Source organism: Mustela nigripes, chromosome 8 (genome assembly GCF_022355385.1).
Source record: "Mustela nigripes isolate SB6536 chromosome 8, MUSNIG.SB6536, whole genome shotgun sequence".
NCBI lineage: Eukaryota > Metazoa > Chordata > Mammalia > Carnivora > Mustelidae > Mustela > Mustela nigripes.
The window spans coordinates 685,161-694,091 of NC_081564.1; the positions used below are offsets into that span (position 1 = coordinate 685,161).

An 8,931-nucleotide genomic window follows, 5' to 3' on the forward strand; every position below is an offset into this window, starting at 1 on the left:
ATGTTGTCCCCTCCCGACGGCGCTCGCATGGGACCCTCCTCCGCACCACCCAGGCCCCTGGAAAGCTCGCCTGCTGGCAGCCGTCTCCACCTTTCAGAACAATTTCTGTTCTTCCAGAATCCCCAGGGTCTCTCCTCTAGGAGGAAAGCACTTGGCAAGGCGCCTCTTTCCTTCTTTCCTTCTTTTTTTGGTTTGTGTTTTTTAAAAGACTGAAGGCAAGCTGTCATGTGTCACAGCAACATATGAAAGGAAGCACATATTTTCCACACACAGTTGCTCCCCATCTCAGGCCCCAGGAATGCAAAGTTTTAGAAAGTAAACAGCAACGGATCGGAGTCAGAACGTTCCAGATGGCTGGGCTGCACCGGCTCCCTCGGAAGCTGGAAACTGCCGTGCCGAACAGAGGCTGCGTGAAGGGCCGGAAACACAAGTCGCCGGCATTTCTGTCTCCTTGTGGGCATGACGTAGTGGTGCGGGCTGCTGCTTGTGCCAGGTGTCCTCACCCCTGCTTGAAGGGGTGAAGGTATGAGGGGGCCACGCAGGTCTCCGAGCGTTGGGCAGTGCTGGCTCTGGGTGGCCCAGAGGGGAGGGCGGGGGCTCCATCTGCGTTTGGGTAAGAGGAGAGACCAGATCACAGTATGCAACTCTATTTTCACATAGTGACTGTGCGTCAGAGACCCCGAAAACAGCCACCATTTCCAAAGCTACGTTTCTATGCAATGGAGGAAATTCGCGTGAGCCTGACAGTGCGTCCGCTGTCCGCTGCGGGTGAGTTGCTGCGATATTTCTGATTGGGAGTAGGTTCGGGACGCATTGGGGAGGAAGAGGGGCTCCCGGGCAGGATCTTGAGGCCAAACTTCAGGGACTCCTTTGGGGCAGGCCTGGCCCCATGCGCCCTTGTGGGGGGTCTGTTCCCCAGCACAGGTCTGTGTCACGTAGGGTCACACTTAATGAGATCAATCTGAAATCTGATCACAGCAGAGAAGGAAAAATGCTGTCTGTGGAACTAGCCTGTAGCGTTCATGGTCCGTTGGCCTCGAGTGTTGGAAAAGCCACAAACCGGCAGGCAGAGGGGGGCTGTGCTGGAAGCGTCCGGGACTGGAGGGTCCTCCAGCCCCGGGGTCTGGTGTCTCAGCACTTCGCTCCCTTCTGCAGCAGCCCTCCCGCGGACATGCTCCCAGCACCTGTCACTGGCCCGCCTTGCTCTCATCCCCCATCCCCTATACAGAACGGAAATCTCAGGGCAGATGCAGGCCACATGGGGTTGGCTGGTGGGGATGATTGTGGACGTGGAGGCCACCGGTGTTTCCCGAAAGCGTAGGGGCCCAGAGGAGGAGGGTCGTGTTCTGTGTCCACACCCCACATGCCATTCCTGCACAGTCCCTCCCACTGCGTCTGTGCCCCCTGGTCTCTGGGAACCAGCAGTAGCGTCCCCATGACTGTCCAGGGACTGGCCTTTAGCTGTTCCTCTGTGCTTCCCTGCCCCGTGACCCTGCACGGAGGGGTCAGGGCGCCTCAACTGGGACAGTGGGAGCACGTGTCCCCCTGGATGTGCGACCCCTCCAGACACAAGGAGAACCCTGAGGACGGCCCCCCCTGGATGTGGCCAGGCGCCCCCTTGGCCCCTGTGGACAGGAGCTTCGCTGAGTCGGATCCAGCCTGGAGGGCTACAGTGGGACAGACACTCGCTCCCTGGGCTGCTTTGGAGCCCTGATCAAGCCGTGCCTGGACCCAGCCTGCCCCCCATTCCCAGTTACAGGAGCTAACAAACCCTGTTTATTCTGCTCAAGCCCCTTCATGCTGGGTTTTCTATTACTTGCCACAGATAAAGTCCTGACCAACCAGCAGATATGGACTTGGGGCATTATATTAACAGATGCAAAAGAGGCCCACTGTGCAGAGAGCCACAACTATGAAATCTCCGGGGCTTAATACAGAAAGTGTTCACTTTCAACATTAAAATCTCGTGCTGCTGTCCAGTGTAGGTCATCAGGGGCCGGTTGGTTGACAGGAGCAGGGTCGACGCAGGCCCGTCTGAGTCCCGTGGCTCTGTTTCCCTTCTCAGCCCCGAGAGCCTCTCCACTCAGCAGGGGCTGGGGACGGAGCTGGGACAGAGCAGGGATCAGATCTGGTCCTGGAAGGGAAACCCATCATTTTTGGTCAGAACTCGGTCACATGGCGACACCCTGCCGCTGGGGAGTCTGGGAAACGTTGTCCAGCTGTGCATTGAGGTGGAAGAGAGGGGAAGGTGGGCTCTGCCCAGCTCTGCAGCTCACCTGCACACATCGTGGGTTCGCTTCTTACCAGAGGCTGGGCTGCCGCTCAGAGCTGGACCACAAGCCCTGGCCCCTTCTCCACCCTGGACGGGAGCTGGCTGGGCCCCAAGCTCGTCTCCACACAGCCCTGGTCATGCAGCATTGCACACCTGGGGGCTTATCGGTTTGATAGGAGCAGGCAGCAGGTTCTGGGAACATCCGGGCAGGCTTTTAAGGAGACACTTAAGACGTGGCAGAGGGGAGCCATCCCACCGTTGAGCTGCTAGGTCCCCTATTTCCAAGTGCGGTGTTGGAGCAGCGCGTGGGCGCCGTCCGGGACCTTCGCGGCTGTCTGGAGAGGGGAGGTGAGCTTAGAAACTGAGCCTCAGGATCACCATCTAATCGCCGCCTGTGAGCAGGGCCACGGACCCGAGGAAGACCGTCTCTCTCCGGGGAAGCCAGGTTTCATGCCGTTTGCCGCAGTCCCTCCTCCTCGTGGGGGGAGCCGGTGAGGAAGGAGAATGAGGGCTCGGAGCCCCAAACCTGCTTTAGACTCACTTTCTTCTCCCGTTTATTTGTTTTTTTTTCCCTCTTCCTGCCTCACCGCCTTCTTCCCTCTTGCCCTGGGGGTGGGGTGGGGAGGGCGAGGCCAGGAGGGAAGCGTTTGGGTCCCCGGCATGGGGAATGCATGGGGAATGCTGCGCCCCGAGTACTGGCAGGCAGAGAGGAGGTTTGCCTCCACCCACTTGACAAGCGGTTTGGGAAGGAACGTGCGGCACTTGCTCAGTCAATGCCCCTCGTCCCCTCCAGCGCCTCTCCTGCCGGGAGACTGAGCGTAGTGCCGGGGCCCTGGGGAGAAGCACGGACCATGAGGAAGGGGAGGGCGCGGTCGTGCGGGGGTCCCTGTGGGGTCTGTGGAAGGACGCGGGCCCGCGGTTCTTGGCTTGGGGACTCAGACATGGCAGGCAGCTCAGGGTCTGCGGGTTCTGGGTCGCCGTGTGGCAAGAGAAGCCACGCACAGAGGCAGAACATCCGGGCTCTTTCCCCTCCTGTTTCTAATTATTTGCAGGGTCTGCAATTGGGTCGGCCTTCGGGAATCAGTTCTATCTACGAAATCACTGCCCTCTCTGCCTTGTTCGCCACGGGGGGGATCTAAGGCCTGAAAGAGATCCGCGTGGGGGCCCTAGTCCTGCGCACGTGTGTGTCCGCGCACTCATTGTGGCCAGTGTGTGTGGACTGTGCGAAGCAGGACAAGTTCTCTCTCCCTCTCTCAAATTCTCACTCTTAGATTTTCAGGCCCCTGTTGCAGATGTGAAAATCTGATGCTTGTCCAAGATAACCCGCTAGGGAGTGAGGACCTGGGAGCAGCACTTCTGAAGCAACAGGAAAAGCCAAAGCCATCTGGAGAGGGTATCGTGGTCACTTGAGCGGAGGGAAGAGAGGTCAGGCTCCCCGGCAGAGAGGCAGGAGGTGGAAGGAAGCACAGATGCCTCGTCAAACCCACGCCCTCGGGAGTCGGCGGGAGCCTGGGGGACTCGCTCATCCACGGCTGTGGGGGCCTTCGCATGACTCCGGGGGCAGAGGGACCGGGATGGTTCTTTGGGCACTCCTGTTGTGCCTGCCTCTAGGGCTGTGTCAGGAGGTCTGGCCTTAACTCTCAAGGAACAGGTACCCTTTGCAGTCTGTCCCCAGAGGGCATGGTTGTGCCTGGATGGGTGAACTGGACACTGGGGTCGGGAGATCATGCTCGTCCTGGTGCCCGGGAACCCCAAGCAGAGGACCCGGCATAGAGCTGGGCGGACGGCAGAACCGCACCCTGAGCACCCACTGCCCGCGGGCGCCGAGGAGGCCTCTGGAGGACAGTGTTTCCTCATGGACATAGGTGCACTTACCTAACGTTTCTTGGAGAAGGAAATTGAAGCTGAGAGGATCTAGTGACCTGTGAGCCCTGTAGAGGCCAGGCAGAGCTGGGACATTTCCAGAAACATCTTCCGGGAAAGGAAATGAATATGAATGCACCAAGACTGCTCTGGTTACAAGTGACAGAAACCCGGATGAGAGCGGCAGACAGAGCAGGTTCATTGGTCTTGAAGCTGGGTGCAGGCACAGCTGGGCTCAGGGTCCACATGCTTCCTAGGGCCCCTCTCTCTGCTGAGTTCTTCATTCTCCGCTGGGCCTCGGCGGCCAGGAAGGTGAACCCCGTGGGCTTCCTACCCATGTCCCACAGGGGTGCAAGCGTCGTGGGGAAAAACACCATTTGCCAGTCTTCCACAAAACAAAATTCAAAGAACTGAGTTTCATGGTTGTGTGTTGGGCGATGCGTCCGGCCCCAAACCAGTCCTTGGACGGGAGGCATGGGAACGTGCTAACTGGCCAGATGTGTCACGGGCTATTTCTGAATCTGGGAGTGGGGGCTCCCCCACATCAATCAATAGATTAGAATAGGCGACTCCTCAAGGAAGCTTGGAGAACAGTTGTGTGAGGAGGAGACCCGGATGCGGGCCCAGCCACGTGACACACAGCTGTCACAGAAACAAACGGCGCGCGAATCCTCGCACGGCTGGCTGTGAGCCCGGGTCGCACCACGTGAGCCCTACTCTCCAGCGCATCTTCTTCAGCTCCGTGCAAGGTGGACGTTCTTTTTTTTTTTTTTTTTTAAGATTTTATTTATTTATTTGACAGATCACAGGTAGGCAGAGAAGCATGTTTAGAGAGAGGAGGAAGCAGGCTCCCCGCTGAGCAGAGAGCCTGATGTGGGGCTCGATCCCAGAACCGTGGGATCATGACCTGAGCCGAAGGCAGAGGCTTTAACCCACTGAGCCACCCAGGCGCCCCCAAGGGGGACATTCTTTCCCTTTTTTCTTTTTTTAAAGATTTTATTTATTTATTTGACAGAGAGAGAAATCACAAGTAGGCGGAGAGTCAGGCAGAGAGAGAGAAGCAGGCTCCCGCTGAGCAAAGAGCCCGATGCGGGGCTCGATCCCAGGACACTGAGATCATGACCTGAGCCGAAGGCAGCGGCTTAACCCACTGAGCCACCCAGGCGCCCCAAGGTGGACATTCTTAACGCAGGCTCCAGCCTCACCGCCACCCACGCCTGCGTTTAGCAGCTCTGGCCCAGCTGCATGCACTTGTACCTGTAGCGGTCGTTAAAGAAATGAATTAAGTTAAGTGAATTGAATTAAAGAATTGAATTGAGTTAACTGAATTGAGTTAAAGAAATGAATCCGAAGAAAGAGAGAAAATCTCTATGTGTGTATTTTACATACGTGTTGGGTGAACTGACGGAGGTGGTGATGATGATGGTGGTGTTGGTGGTGATGGTGGTGATAGTGATGGTGGTTGTGATGGTGATGGTGGTGGTGATGGTGGTGGTGGTCGTGGTGATGGTGGTGATGGTGGCGATGCTGCTGATGGTGGTGGTGATGGTGATGTGATGGTGGTGATGGTGGTTGCACTTTGTTCCTGGCACAGAATACTTGAAGGGGAGTCAGGGGTCTAAAAACGTGATTCTAAATTTAAACACACAGAGGCCAGGGAGGTAAAATAAATGCCTGACGTGGGCCAGACAGCGAATGTGGCAGACCGCGTTGTGCACGTCCTTCCGAAGGGAGCCATACTTGCCCAGGACCCTCCCCCGTCCCGTGAGGAAACAGGAGCAGTCTAGGGCGCTATTTCTCCATACTGCTAGAGACATCACAAATCCTGTGAAATAATCTGGGGCACCTGGGTGGCTCTGTGGGTTGCGTATCCAACTCTTGGTCTCAGGGTGGTGAGCTTGGGCCCCACATAGAGCTCTGTGCGGGAAAGGGATCCTCCTTAAAAAAAAAATCTGACTTTCAAAACAAACAAATAACTCAGATTTTGGAAGAGAGTGTTGGTGGGCTAAAGAAAACAGATCTGCTGGAAATACCTCAAGCTCCCTTGAAGCGAACTTGCAGTGGAGAAGGGACAGAACAAAATCCGAGGGGCCTGGGAAGCAAGATGCATGGCCTCTGCCCCCGTCCAGGAAGGTCGGTCAAGGTCCCCACCAGGCCTCTGCCTCTCTCCCAGTCTGTCTGTCTTCCATCTCCAAGGCCCGAGTTTCCGGGGCTCAAGGGTCCGAGGGCACCTGGCTTTTCCTGTCTGGGGGGCGGGCAGCTCAGAGAACTGCTATGCGAAGTGTTTGATATTCAGAGGAAAATGGGGTTTGTTTGGGAAAGCTCAGCTCCACGGGACCCTGTGATTGCAGCTGTGGAGACATTCACACTTACGGAGAATGAACAGAAGACTTTAAGGAGAAACCTTGGAAATTCCACCGCGAGGTGTTCTGAGAGCCCCCGGGCCCTTGAAAGGTTAATGAGGAGGCCAAGCCCCGGAAAGGCAGGAGCTCTTCCCCCGTGGGCCTGGCCGGGAGTGATGCCACCTCCCCTGGCCTTGGCCACCAGGTGACCGGAGGGACAGGGGCGGGAGGTAGAGCTCAGAGGCACTGGGGTTTATCTGGGAGCTGCGAGGCTGGTCCTCGAACCGACTGGAGACCGTGATGGCCAGCAGGCCCTGAGCTCCTCCGCTGGGCCCTACTATTCTTCTTTAGGGGGGTTTACTCCCGAAACCCCCCAGCAGCCTCCGCCAGAACAGCGGTGATGTTCCTCAGAGAAGAAGGGGGCCCCGGAGAGCTTACGTGATCTGCCCGACGCTCTCGTAGGTGGCTGTTACGGGTCCCGTTGAATCGTATGCTGACATCCCAACCCCCCACGACCTTAGAATGTGACCCCACTGTGAGTCCTTGCTGATGTAATCAGTCAAGTTAAAATGGGAGTGGGCCCCAATTCACAGGACTGTGTCCTTCTGAAAAGGGGAGATTTGATCACAGACGCACAGGTAGGGAGAAGGCTGCACAAAGACAGGGCGGAAATTGGGGTGGCCTCTCCTTTGCCTCTAAAGGCCAGGAAACCCAGGGGATTGCCAGCCCCAGCAGCTGGAGAAGGAGGGTGCGGACTCTGCCCCCGACCTCAGGAGGAGCCCGGGCCTCCGACGTCCAGCATTGAGCGCGCATCTGCGTGCCCGCCATCCGTGCGCGGCGCTGGCGAGGGCAGCCAGGCAGACTGTGCCGTGGTGGCCCCAGCTGTTCCCACCCCCAAGAATGGGGCGTGGGGTCTCCCAGGCAGGCACCTCCAGACATAGCTGGGGGCTGGGCAGGAGGCACCCGATGGGGCTTCTCTCCCCTCCACACACACAACTGCCTTCTCTGCGTGCTGTAGGGCGCCCGACGGAGTGCTCACCCGTGAACACACGTGCAGGAGACACAGACAGTGAGGGGGTCTGGGCGGCTGGCGCCCACGGCTTCACATGGGGCTTTGTCGTTTGTGTGATGCTACCCATTCCTCTGCTCCTGGGGACTGAACCCGTCTTCCCGGTCTCTGTGCCTCTGTCTGTCTCTAGCCCTGTCTCTCTGTCTCTGTTTCGTTTGTGTCCCTCTCAGTCTCTTTCTCTCTGTCTCTGTCTCTGTCTCTGTGTGTGTCTCTTTTCAATGATGTATCACTGATGTGCAACGCTACACCCTCTTCTCTTCTGGGGTCATTGCTCCCCGGGGCGTGAGGTCTTGGAGGGGCCGGTCCACACTGTTTCCTGCTCTCCACAGAGGAGCCGATCAGCCTCTTTCTTCTTAGGATCTGGCTCCTGGGCAGAGTACTTGGAGCCTGAAAAAGGTGATGTTTCTGCAACCGGCGAGACAGCCTGAAGCCACTGTCCTCCGACCCTGTTGTCTCCTCAACTCGTAGTGCAGATGCTCCTGGCCCTTGTCCAAGCTCGGTTCCATGCGCCCCCATCTATCTTGCTCAGGTCATCCCAGTCCCTGCTCCCGTCCTTCTGGATCAGTCTGCCGCCTGCCACCAGGGAACCTCGTGTAGATTGGTGGCCCCGGGGAGGGAGGCATGGTTCCCGCACTCCAGGCCGTGGCCTGACATGTTGCGATTCCCCCTCGGATGCAGGACCCTGGCGGCTGGGGCAGGAGCCCCCTCGGTGCCAACAGCTGGGAGCCCTGTGGGCATCTCCGCACCTCCCTCGCTGTCCACGAGCACCCACAGAACACGCGTCTGCTACAGGGGGTTGAGGCCGCAGACGTGAGGGAGCCGCACTGACGACGGACCGCAGCTGACCGCAGCCGCGCCGGGAGCTCAGCCGAGGCCAGAACCGACCGGCCACTGGTGAGCCCATGGAAATAATTCCTGGGGGCTTTGGGATTCCGCCTGGCCCGGGAGATAGCCAGCAGATCCGTAATGCCACCGACCAGATGGGGAAACCGCCAGATCTCCACGCAGTCGGGGGACTGATCCATTCCAGCACGTGACACCGAGAATGACCCAGAGGGACCACCGAGTCAGACCGACCGGAGGCTGCCTCCGCCCTGGGGGGGGGTCACGACCTCCGCCCCGGGCCGTGAGCGCTGAGGACAGCCTGCTCCAGAAACCCGTGGGCCTCCAGGGAGACGGCGATTTCCACAGGCACCCGGCAAACCCCAGCGAGCAATTTCCTTTGGTAAAGTCGTTAAGAAAATTATATGTCGTGCTGAAATTATATAACTGTTAGCGCAGCTTGTTTAAAAATTATTCAGATTTAATTGATCAATTAGATTAAATTATACAGTCGTGAGGGCTGGCAAAGGCCCAGGCCAGAGCTCGCAGGATTTGAATAGCCC

General features: G+C 57.9%; 1 long non-coding RNA gene across 2 annotated transcripts; it reads left to right on the top strand.

Annotated features, from left to right (window-relative positions):
- Positions 1 to 413: 413 nt before the first annotated feature.
- Positions 414 to 8,729, top strand: LOC132023783 (uncharacterized). Of its 2 annotated transcripts, none has more exons than XR_009406036.1 (3): positions 414 to 523; positions 661 to 768; positions 8,225 to 8,729. It is a non-coding gene; the product is annotated as an uncharacterized LOC132023783 (long non-coding RNA). The 2 variants fall into 2 exon arrangements; XR_009406037.1 differs by lacking the exon at positions 8,225 to 8,729 and adding an exon at positions 3,552 to 5,070.
- The last annotated feature ends 202 nt before the right edge of the window (positions 8,730 to 8,931 follow it).